This window comes from Zalophus californianus, chromosome 1, assembly GCF_009762305.2.
Source record: "Zalophus californianus isolate mZalCal1 chromosome 1, mZalCal1.pri.v2, whole genome shotgun sequence".
In the NCBI taxonomy this organism is placed as follows: domain Eukaryota; kingdom Metazoa; phylum Chordata; class Mammalia; order Carnivora; family Otariidae; genus Zalophus; species Zalophus californianus.
In genome coordinates, this window is record NC_045595.1 from 69,137,465 (window position 1) to 69,150,883 (window position 13,419).

Here is a 13,419-nt window from a genome sequence, read left to right on the forward strand (position 1 = left end):
CAGTCCTTCATTGTTTTAGTTTTCATTTCTTTGGTAACTAGTGAAGTTAAGCACCTTATCCTTGGCTTTTTGACGATTTAGTTTTCTTCTTCTGTGAATTGCTTGCTTGTATTGTTTGACTGTTTTCCTATTGAGTAGATGATCTCTTTCTAAATGACATGCAGAAGTTCTTTGTATTTGTCAGGCATGTGTATTGCAAATATCTTTTCCCTGTCTGTAGCTTATCTTTTCACTTTAATTATAGTGATTATAATTGTATGATACAAAAGTTTTGCCTTTTATATGGTAATAAAATTTATCAAACTTTTCCTTCTTTCTCTCTTTTTCTATTTTTGCCCTACTTTGTGGGTTTTTGGGGGCATTGAATCTTGTAGAAGAAATTTCTCCACAAAAAAAAAAAAAAGAAATCCTCCTTGACCATAAAGGCATTTTTCCTACTTTTCTCATAAAATGGGGACAGACTGAGAAAAGATTAGTAAACTCTTAATATGAATATACAATCTACTTCTGGCCGAGTTCCTGGGCCATAGCCCACTGGCCTCCTCGTGTGTTTCTCCATGAAGCAAGAAAAGTTCTCTTCTTTTTGTATCTTTATTTTCCATTCTAGCTCCTCTTTCCCTAACTTGCTTCTGCAGCCCCATCTTTCCACATCCAGGCAGAGACTGCAAATCCCAGACACTAACTGGGTATGTGTGATGGCTGAGGGTATGGTGGTGGTCATGAAGTTCATAGTGAAAATGATGTAATGGGTTCTGACAGGTGTAATATCCACCAGAGAAGCACCATTAGCCATATGGAGAACAGAGATAATAGAAGTCCACACAGAGCATTATAGTTTTTCATGTGGTACATTATTTAGACACAGGTAGAGCAGGGCATGACAGGTTACCTAAAATTGGAAAATGCAATGACTGATGTTGATATTAACTTGCCCTTTAGAGATTTGAGAAAAACTTTGAAAGAAACCAAAGAGATCTCTTCAGCAGCATCTAGTTTGGATCTACTCTGAGGATAAGAGAGAAGAATACCAATTTGTGGGCTTTTGGAAAAGATACTGAAGAATGAGGGAATGGAATTGCATCTAGGATGATCAGAGGAAGAACTCCCCTCTGAAGATGATCTATTATAGGATTCAGAAGTAAACAATAAGAAATTACTTAGCATGCTTAATGGAGGGCTAAGTACAGAGTCTAGGAATCAGTATCATGAAGTTATAAAGAGAACAGGTTAAGGTGGTAAAGCAACTGAAAGAGAAAAAAGAAAACAATAAAAGAGAAATGCATGAGAAGGAATGTTTGCATAAAAACCAAAATCTAAGTACCAAAACTAAAATCTCCACTAAAATCAGAAGCTTTGTCATATATGAAGAAGATATGTCAAAGGAAGAATAGGTAGTAGTGTGGAGGATAAACTTGAGATACTATCCCAGAATGCAGGTGAGATGTACAAAGAGTGACACTGAAGGAAAGAAAAGATGATAAATATAGAATAAGAATACAAAGATTATTCATTTTTCTTAAGAAAATATAAAAATCCTATAAAGGGTCATGCAGAGCAACAACAACGAAAAACCCAGCAGAGCTCATCTTTTCAGGGCTCAGGGTCAGAAAATTCTGGAGTATCACATGTAAGGCTTAAAAAAAGGTGATCCATGAATTTCATTCCCCATAAAGTGTCATGTGCAAAGGCACATGACTTTACCAGATAAAGAGATCCTTCAAAATAGATCCAATCCATGTATCCTTCCTGTAGAAAGAAACTATTAGTTCAACCCAACAAGAGAACATGAAAAACAAGAGCTCAGGTATGAACGAGTTTAAAACTAGAGAAAGCTAAATAATTAATGTGCACAAATTATACAACCGAATAAGCCAATGGAGCTTTTGCAGAATGAAGAGGCAGTGAGTACAGCGCAGAGATTGAAGAACTCCTGGCAACCTGGGTGAGGCTTAGAGACCATGTGCATTTTTTTTTTTTTTTACTTCTTTGAGAGAAGTACATCTCACATTTTCAAAAGCATATTTTACAAATATCTTTAAAAAGATCACCATCTCAAATGATACAAAGCTTTCCCAATTCCGTAAGATGAAGGTGAATAACCTAATAGGAAATTTCTCAAAAATGAAAAGACAAGTCAAAAAAGGAAGATGAAAAATGCAATTAAACATGCAAAATAAAAAAACCCAAATACTTATTTTTACCCTCCCAAAATGAAGAGGGCTAAAAAAGGGAAAAGATACTATCTGGCTTTCGCAAGGGTGAGAAGAAATGTACGTCGCTTATGCAATATTTATAGAAATGTAAATTGGAATGATTTTCCTGGAGGGCAATTTGGCAACATGTGCCAAATGCCTTGCAAGTAGGCATGCTCTTTGACTCAATAATTCCACTTCTAGGAATTTTTCCTTGTGCTTTTCCTTCATAGTACTTGCCTTGTTTTTTTTCCTTTTAATCGGTTTTTGATTATATATTTATTTGTGTGATTATATGATTAATGGTTATTTCCATAAAGGCAGAGATTAGTCTGTTTGTACTTATTATTTACCCTAGCACTCAGCACATCCTTGGAAGAATAAACAAAAACTTTCTTGGAGAAAAGATACACATACACACACATGCTGTAAGACAATTTTCAGTGAGTTAGGGCACAGGCAGAGGTACACTGGAGCTGGCTCACACCAGTTTTTCTGAATCTTGATTGTAGCAATGGTTGCACAAAGCTGTACATGTGTTAAAATTCATAAAACTGTCAATTTTATGGTGTGTCCATTTTTAAAAAAAATAAAAAAGACAGAAGTTATATTCTCACAATTCATCACTTCTTATTTTACTATATTTTATTATTCTGATGTTCTTGAGGTTATTTATGTGTATTGTATCTTATGGTGAAAATACTGTATAAATGTGTGTTCATGCCAATCTCTCCCCAACTCCGTGTTGAGTGACATCACTATGGTATCTTGAAATTGGCCATGGCGGGAGGATGTATGTCACAGAAATCGGCAAATGCCACATATCAGGGCTTTTCTCCTTGGAGAGCCAGTTGTTAAAAATTTACCAGCTCACTCCCCATTATGGGCCCAGGCTTTCGAAACAGAAGTTCCTTGAGTATTTGGAGCTTGGACCTTGTGGGAGGAAGGCGTTGGGAGGGCAGATGGGCAGAGCTCCTCCATCTGCTTCTCTGTTGGTACCCATGAATATACACAGGAGTAGAGGAGCTGTCTGGGGAAATGTAACAGAGACCTAACATTTTCCCTTTTCAGGCAAAGGTATTAAAATTTATCTGAGGACAGGGATCAGTCTGTGGAGGCCACCGGCTAGGAAAGGGTGCAACACCCCTGTGGTGAGCACAGGTAATTCACCCATTCCCAGCTGCGGAGTATTGGCTGCTAATGCCTCACAGCTGCCCTCTTCTTCAGAGAATTGCCCTCAGCTGACCAGAAGCTGCCTTGCCTAGAAGGTCATGCTCCCCATTCCTCCTCTGGGAACAGCCCATAGCCTGGAGGCATCCGGCATGAGGTATAACAGGTTGGACCCCTTTATCCGCAGGTGGGTCAACCTGATGGTGCTTCCCCTGGGATCAGGCAGAAGCGGACTCAGCCGAGACCACATCCTTGCCTAGCTCCTTCTCTGCCGGGTGTTCTTTCCCTCCCTTCTCCTGAGAGTGCTCTTCAACAAATAAATTGGCCAAGAACCCCCAATTTCAGGCTCTATTTCTGGGTCCTGACCTCAGATAAAAGCAAGAGAGATTTTATTGGGAGGGTAGGTGACAACTTGAGTGGAGTTGGGGCATGTGTTGGCTTCCAGGTCTGCCCTGGTAATCCCAACATGGTTATCCTGGTGGGGTCATTCATGCTCTGAGGAAGCAGCCATGTGAAGGAACCCAAGATCTAAAATTTCAAAGACCAGGTCACTTCCGTCACGGAGTACACTTATCTGAACAGAACACTGATGTGGGAACATGCTTCCCACCCCTCTGGGACCCCTGTAAGCTGGGCAGAGACCCAGGAATGCAGACTCAGCAAGATTGGGATCTCTGTAGATTCCCTGGCTTCAGGAAGCAGCGATAATAAGCCTCAGGATTTGTGGGGGCTAGTGGAGGTCAGGTGCAGAGACGCCTAGAACTGGTAGCCAAGTTGGGATCTTGTCTCTGGGCCCTGTTGGGCTGTTAACAAGCAGTGGATGGGGCCCCTGGCATCACCAGGAGTAGAAGAAGCCATAATGGGAAGATGCTGCAATAGTGTTGATGCGTGCACATTAAAAAAAAGAAAAAAGACTTCTGATTTCTTTGTGGGGGGGCATCAATGGTGTTTCTGCTTCAGTGTTGAGTGAGATACACTGGGAATGCAGGAGGAGCCCTAGGGAGTTTTGCACCTACTCATCAACAAATATTATCAAGTCAACCATGTGTCAGGCGCTGTTCCACATTATCTTTGGTGATCTTCCCTGGAAATAGGTTGTGTGGCAGCAGTTAGCATGCAGGAGGTTGTCTGGGGAGGATTCTCAGAAAGAGTCTCAGTAGGGGAGTTAAGGAGGCAGGATTGGGCAGAGGGGAATGAACCATGATGCAGCCACTTCATGGGTCTTACCTAGTCTGGCGGGGAGCTCTTACAACTGGAATGGCCCTTTGGAGTCATCCCAAGTTGGGGTAAGGGGGCTGCGCCTTGGTACCCCCAAACCTACAGGTCACTGATGTGGGCTACCTCTGTGGAGGAATTGTAACCTTGGAAGAGGCACTCCCTTTGGTTGAAGGTTATTCCTGAAGAAGGGCTGATCTGTGAGGCAGCACCCTGCGCAGATTGGCTAATGAGAATCTTGCCTTGAACTTGAGATTTGGGCAGCAGACCATGTCATCCACTGCATAGATCCGAGGGATGCAACAATGATCAAAAGAGACAAAATCCCTGCTTCATGGAGATTATATTCTAATGAAGGGAGACAGATCATAAACAAACAAGATGAACATGAAAATTTTTATCACAGTGATCATCTCTGGGTGGTTAAGTTCATAAGTGATTTTAATTTTTCTTTTATTCTTGCTTAGGTGCATTTCCTAAGCATTCAGTAATAAACGTGTTACTTAGACCATGAAAACACAAAAATTATTTAAAAAAATTTTTGGAAGGTTGTATGGGTGAGGATAGTCAAGATTAATTTTGATTATGTAGACTCATCAGGGTAACTTGTCCTATCAAGGTGCTTAAATGATAAGACGTAGCACTAGTTGGGCAGAGCAATGAAGCCAGAGATTGCACGAAGGGACCACACCCCATGTGACAATTTGGTCTGTGATGCAGGTGGCATCGTAGCAGAGTGTTTAGGATTTGGGAGTCAGAAGGTCTAGGTTGCTGGCTGTCTCCCCGCTTAACCTCTGTGAGGCTGTTCCCAGATCTGCAGAGTGTTGTGAAGTTCACAGCAAGTGACAGATGCCAGCCTGTGAGAAAGGATCTAGCACAATTCAGAGCAGATAACAAGTGCTGATAAATGGTAATGGGGATGATTGTTAATAAAATCACTAAGATTCACTCTCAGTGGATTAAAATATTATGTCAAAAAGGGAAGTACATTCCAGGTGAATTACAGAATTACATGTAAAAAAATGTATCACTACATTCCAAATGAGTTTAAGAATTTTGAAAAAAAAATACCCTTACGTTGATATTTAAATACCCCTAAATCAAAAATGCTAAAAGTATAGCTTTACATGCGTTTTAACAAAAAAATAAAAGGTAAGAAATGGAATTTGGGTACCATTAGAAGTCTCCTCACGAAGGGCAGATTTTCCCTTGCAGAATCAATTTGCTTCCCTCCATTCTGATAGAAGCAGGGGCTTTGCTTCTTGTTTGGAAATTCCTTCGAAATATCTGTTTAGAATTCTGCAGTCACAGCCTGCCATTTCCCTCTGCTCCTGCCTCCTACTTTACAGGACCCAAAGCTCCCCTAATAGGAACCATCTCCAGAGACATTATCTGACCTCCTCCATCTGAGATCTAATAACTCGGAGAGTTTTACACCATGATCCAAGGAAATATTTTACCTAGCAATTTACCAAGTTTCACAGAACCATTTTCCCAAACACTGACAGTGCTCTGTGAAGGAAAAGTAAGGTAAGTACAGAAAATTGCAGAGATGAACCCAACATCCAATAACTTCACAGATGGATCATTACCAGACCCTCGTGAAATCTTGTTTATCTTGTTAGAGATAAATTAGTTAGAAATGGGCAAAATGGTTTTGATAAAATAACTGTATTTGGCATATGTTGGCTCTGACCTTCAAAAGCACTTCAAGTCATTCATCTGTTTTAGTTTTCTGATTTTCACTAGCTCCTCATGAAAAAATGAACATGAAAAATAATTTTGTATATCACCATTGTTTTATTTATTATTATACATTACCTTTTGATTATAAGAGTTGTATATTACAGAGAAGTATGAAAATAAGGAAAAGAGAAAAGAGGGGGAAAATCAATATTAATCTCATGAAACAGATATAACCATTACTAATATTTGGGGATATTTCTTCTATTTTGTTTTCCATCTATACAGAGATGCAACACAATTGTGATAAACACCGCACTTTGAGGAGGCAGATTGCCTTTTTAAAATTGAAGATTCTATGGTAAACTTATTTCCTTTACATTGTATTCAAGAACCTGGTTTTTAGAGATGCAATGTACCCTTCTACTGAGTTGTAATTTATCCAAGTGATTCCTTATATTTGGACATGCAGGTGGTTTTCGATTTATTACTACCGTAAGTAACTTTGTTATGTATCTATCAATAAACCTCTTTATCGTTGGATTTCTTATTATTTCCCCAAGGTAATTCCTAGTGGAATTACTGGTCAGAAGGCATAAACATCTTTAAGGTTTTTTTATACGTTAATGGTGCCTCTCTGTACCTCAGTTTCCATATTGTAAAATAGGATAACAATAATAGCAGCCCCACATGATTGTTGAGAACAAGTGAGACAATTTATTGCAAGTTTGTAGCAAACTATGAAGTAGTGTACAGAGTTTATTATCATTAATCATTCCATTCTGTCCCATTCCAATCCACACCAGTTGGTTCCCAGGCAGGCTAATTAGCCTCATCCTCTCTCAAGCTTGCCGGACACAAAGGCAGAACATTAGTAAGTTTCTGGGTAGCCAGCGGCTGCTGGGGCGCAAAGCAGGCGGTTTATTCCCTTGGGAAGTTGCCAGGGCTTTTTCCCCATTTCCCTCCCTGTGTTATCTGCTACAGTGATGTTATGAGCTGGAACAGAGCAGTTTGGGGAGTGGTAAAAACTTGCCTGCTTTCTGCCCTTGCAAACCCAAAAATTCAATCCAGCTTGGAGAAGTCTGCCAAGGCTTCCTGGAATCAGGAAGAATGACGAATAAATAACGGTGTTTTTATTTTTTAATGGAGGCTTCAACTTCCTGAATATACTCGTCGAATACGTATTTACGTGCACAGGCACACACATACGCGCACTACATGCATCATTACCAAGATTGACATCAGTTTTGGGGCCAGGGTCTCAGGGCCAAGGCCAGCTCAGCCAGGCTCAACCCCAGTGGCGGCTGAGTCTACACGGGGAGGTGAGGAAACAAAGCGAAGAGACACCAGCAGAAGCCTTCTGAAGGCTGTCTCCGCCGTCAGAACTCTCCGACCATAAACGGTCTAGGGGATAATGGGCTTCAAGCCACACAATGAAGCAAAATGGAAAAGAAATGCAGGCTAGTTAAATAAAGTTGAAACGACTGGTGTGCTGGGGGACAGCAATGGCTCACAAGGAGAATCTCGTTTCATCTCTCATTTGCATATGGAGAAGATTGATTTTCTACGGCTAATCCAAATTTATGACACATCAGGTGATATTTAAAGGACTCAATGGAGCATTTAATAGCCAAACATTTTTCCTGATTAGTACCCACTTGACCTGGTGACCCAGAGATGAATGCTGATCACCCTGCCTGCCCCGGCCCCCCGCCCCCATCCGTCCAATGGCTGTGAGTAGAATGGCTGCCAAGCCCGCAGCAGATAAACAGACCAGACTGTAGTTGGAGCGTCCAGCCATTTAGAAGTCTGGTACTCTCCAACGGTGGGCAGGGATTGAGGGGAAGCTGGTGGGTTTGTCCCTTTTTCATAATTAGACATGTCAGGGACTTTATAGCTTTCATGCCCCTAGTCTCATTTAGGCAGAATACGTCCACAGAGCATTCATTCATTCATTATGTGCCATCATCTTTCTTATACGTAGTCTTAATAATCTTAATAGATAGAGATTCTTAATCTCAACTGCTAGATGAGAAAACTAATTCTCAGGGAAGTTAGGTAATTGGCCTAATCACCTAGCTAGTAAGTGGTGGGGCCAGGATTGAAACTCAATTCACATGACTCCAAAGCTCAGACTCTGTCCAGTTCAATACTGCTCACCAAAGACTCATGGATCATTGGCTTGGGTAGTAGCTGGATCCGAGTAGAAACTATCAGGGGTCTGGGTCAAGGCACAGAAGAGAGAATAGCCAGAAGCAGGCTAGAGTCTCTGCATGAACTGGGAACCGGATGTTGGGAAATTTTGGTCATGGCTTTTGTCTCTTCACAGCATCCATCTGGGGAGCAGGGAAGGGTGTTCACTGGTCACAGAGCTTGTGTCAATCATCCAGCAGGAGTAGCTCTGTTGCTCCATCATCTGTGGGCCTATCAACAAGGGGGCTTCCCTAGGGATAAACTTACCCAACTCTTAGTTTCACATCAGCAAAGGTGATTTCTCCTACCAAGGTGGAAATGGACTTGTTTGTGCTCAGGAAGCCTATGTGGCCCTCGTTAAAGATTTTAGGAGTGTATTATTTATCTATTGATGCATAAGAAACCACCCACATAATTTTGTGGTGTAATACAATAACCATTTTTTCCCTCATAATTCTGTAGGTCAACAATTTGGGCTGGGCTCAGCGAGGCCATTCTTCTGCTGGTCTGTCAGAGGACACTCACATGGCTGCTGGACCGGGCAGCTCCGCCAGGACTGGGTGATCTCACGTGACTCCGGCTACTGGTATGGCTCTTGGCTGGGCCTCAATCTCCATCTCTGCATCCTCCGGCCAGCTAGCTTGGGCGCCTTCACACAGTGTTCTCAAGGCTCCAAGAGGGTGCAAGCAGAAGCTACAAGGCCACCAAGGCCCAGACTTGGACCTCCAACATCATCACTTCTATTGCACAATCTGTTGTTCAAAGCAGGACACAAAATGTCCAGATTCAAAGGGTAGAGAAAGACTCTGCCTCTTGTTGGGAGAGCAAAGGGACACATAAACAGAAGAGGGAGGAATCTGTGACCAGCTTCTACAGCCTCTCACAGTGAGAGATAATCCCACCCAAACAAGGGAGATGCTCCGCTGAAATGCTCTGCACACTGTAGCATGTGCCGGAATGAATCATCTGGGGAGCTTGTGAGGTTGCAGATTCTGATTCCGCAGGTCTGGCGTGGTCTGGCCTGAGCGTCTGTTTTTCTAACAAGTTCTCAGGTGATGCTGGCACCACTGGCTTGCAGACTACACTTGGAGCAGCAAGGTGATAATCATCGATATGGGGGTAGTGTCCACTGCCTCTGTCCTGCGAAGCTGGGTTATTGCTGGCCTGGCTGATAAGGTGCTGGCTCTTCGAAGCGTAGAGAGTCACCCTGCCTGTGTCTTGAATTTCGAGTATGCAGTCAGCACCAGCGTCTATGTCCACGGCTATATTTTCCATGCGTGGTTTTTATGATCACAGTAGGAAAATGATCGGATCTTCATGTTAAAATGTTCACTCTATAAAAAAATGCCATCAATCTCTTTGATAGGGTTTTTAGAAGATTCTAAATAGTTTCATATTTCAAGTATTATTAGAGTAGTTTGCTTCGGCCAGATTCTCTGAGTCCAGAACAGGTAAAGCTTGTCTGACTACATTCAGTCCCAATTTTCTTGCATGATAACCCCTCCTGGAGTGTGCATACCACTGTCTTCAGGCAGGGTCCCCAAGCTCAGGGACAGAAGCTTGAGTCACAAAACCCGGGGCTAAAGCCTGGGACTCTGGTCCCTAGGAGCCCACACAACGTATATATTCTCTTTCTGACATGAACAGATGATGTAGTTTGTAATAAAATAAAAGCAAACATTCTGAGCTCGTGCCTGTGTTCTGGCTGATGTGGAAGCAGTCGGCCATTTATAAATAAGAGTGGCCAATCATTACATTCTTTTATTCAATCATTACAACCATTACATTATTTGTTCTTTGTTTTGTTTTCTTTCTTGGTGTCACCAAGACATTTTATTTTTGTCCTCCCATGTGCTGGTCACCTGGGGAAAACTGAGACAATGCATATAGTTCTTTGGATAGTGAGGTGCTACAAAATGAAAAAAGTGATAAGAAACACGGACCTGGATGATAGGCCACTAAGGTGCTTTTTGTTTTTTTGGTTAGTAAATAGAAGTCAACTCAAGATTAGGCATCAGGTCCACACCTAGAGACGGCTGTTTGTTTTCTGATGGTTGCCTAGGTTCCTTTCAAAGTAGAGGGTTGAAAGTACAATACTACTGGGCAAGGGGGAGGAAAAGATCTGGTTATAAATTAACGGAATGTAAGTGTTGAAAGGGAACTCAGGGGTCAATTAACACAAGCCTGTCATTTTACAGATAGGAAAACTAAGGCCCACAGAGGTGACACGGGTTCCGAGAAGCCACAGAGCTTGCTGCCAGCTGTCCCAATTCACTCTACAGAGTCCAACAAGGGGATGTGATTTGACATTGGGAGGTTGCTGTCATGCTATTGGCCCTGCCTCTAAGATTTCTTCCCTCCTCATCGGAAACCTGTGGTCCTGTATTTGAGATTTTCCAAATCATTGCTGCAAATTTGTGAATCTGCTAACAGCCCTATTTTTTTCTCTTATGGCGTGTTCTGTTCTTTCCTGGAAATTTCTCATTTCACACCATAACAATTTTATTAAAGTTGCCCTGACAAATGAGGAAAATAAAACCATTTTGAGGCTTGCTTTCCATCAGCCTCTGTCTCTCTGTCCTGTGCTGTATTAAAGATAGAAAGGACAACAAGAATCCCATATTACAGCCAAACCACCTTCAGTCTTTCTAGAATTATACGCTGAATTGGCCTTCCTTTGAGAGGGCCCATTAGGGTTTGTGGAGGAGGAAGGGGGAGAAATTCCATGTATGATGCTGGATACTTTCCATATACCAGCCTATTGAATCATTGAAATGACTTTCTTCCATCTTCCTGAGAAGAAAATGAAAGCTCAGAGAAGTTAAATAACTGGCCCAAGATTCCACAGTTAGTAAGTAAAAGTATCTGGCTTGGAATTCAGACCTCCAAACCCTTTGATCTTTGCTGTGTAGCAGTGATTTGCAAATGCTTGTCCAAGTTTTGTTAGAGTCATTGTGGAGATTTTTAACCATAAATTCTGAGGATTCATTCTCTAGCTTGATCTCATAAATCTGGGTTGGGATCCAGATGTCCTATTATATATACTTAAAATTTTTTATTTTATTTCTATGTCTGTATCTACATCTATCAGTTAAGATTGGATATATAATGAATTGCCCCCAATTTAAAAGTTTAATACAAACTTCTGTTTAGTTCATGATTCTGAAGGGAATTTGGGCCGGCCTCAGCTGGGTGGTTCTTCTGCTGGCCTTTCTGGCCTCATGCCTTGGTGGTCAGCTGCCAAGCTGACTTGGACTTGCTAGTCTAAGGTAGCCTCTGCTGGAACAGCTGGTATCTGTTCCCGTCGGTCTTTCGCCCACCAGCAGGCTAGCCTGGGCTTTTTCACATGGTGGCAGTGTCAGGGGTCCCAAGAGCAGCAAGAGAGGGCAAACCCCAATGCACATTCCCTTTCCAAGCATTTATCACATTTGTATCCCATGTGCTACTGTCCCATTGGCCGTCACAAGTGGCCTGACCCAGAGATAAACCCAGAGAGGGAGGACACACAGGCAAGGATATACGGAGGACAATTATTGTGACCATCTTTGTAACAAATCTATCTGTTTATATAGGTAGATACAGATATTTACTGAACACACACGGAGATAAAAGTTCCAACAGACCTTAAAGGTGTGAAAATATTTCTGTGATTTATCCAGCCCCCTCCATCCTAATCCTACACCCCAGAGGCAACCACTTTTAAATAATTCTGGGTAATTACCTCCCTATTATTGAGTTATATTTTATACACCATTGGCCATCACAAGTCAGACGACCCAATTTAAATATATCTAGATATGTCTATCTCTGTATGTATGTGTGTGCATATATATATATATATACACATATGTATGTGATGAAGCTCTGTGTAAGTAGAACAGATGGATCAACCAGTGAGCTTCATTCATATCTACATCTATATCTCTATCATCTATATCAATATATTTGCTTTTCATCTTTTCGGTGTCTATTGTCCTCCCTCTTCAGAAGATGCAGGTGCAGCCTCTTTTCTCTTACCTCTGCCTTATCAAGCCATACACCCTTTGCACTCCATCTCCTGCCAATGGAGCTCCCACATCTTTCCTTCCTGCCAGCCTGGGATTCAGGTGGTCTAGGTCAGATAAGAGAGTTAGTCTTCGTTCAAGCTCCAGAGTTTCCAAAACTTTTCTGACATCATATTTTACTCTTACTCTTTGTTCTCATAGACTGTGTCTTTCAAAAAGCCCATTTACTCCTTTTTCATTAGGGTTTTGAGACCAAGGAAAAGTATATTCATGTGGTTAATATACCATCTTGACTTGGATGTCAAGTAATATTGGATGGAATGGAATGGAAGTCCCGTAATATTTTTCTCGATTTATCAACCTAAAAAAAAAAATCTGTTGATTCTCTACTTTGAAAGGCGAGAATTTTATTTCATCTATATTATCTCTTCTACTCATTTCTATTACTTTAGTTTTGGGTTGGTTATATTTTTATTCTTACTTTATCTGTTTTTGTCCAATTCTAGGCAGTGGGAATACAGCAACAACAAAAAAATAGATGAAGTCCCTGCATTTCTAGGGCTTACATTCTAGTGAGGCAAACTGAGTTTAAATTATATGTACATACATATGCATATAATTATTACAAATATAAAATAATTATGTATAAAATTTTATATGTATAGATATATGAAATTTATGAACATTTCTTTTTTTAACTATTTTTTAAAAATATTTTATTTATTTATTCATGAGAGACAGAGGGAGAGAGAGAGAGAAGCAGGCTCCCAAGGAGCAGGGAGCCCGATGCGGGACTCGATCCCAGGACCCTGGGATCATGACCTGAGCCGAAGGCGGACACTTAACCATCTGAGCCACCCAGGCGCCCAATTTATGAACATTTCTTATTCTTTTATTCCTCCTTTTTATAGATTAACGGCTGCAGTAGCCACTCAACTTTCTCCGGGGAGAAATTGCATTTC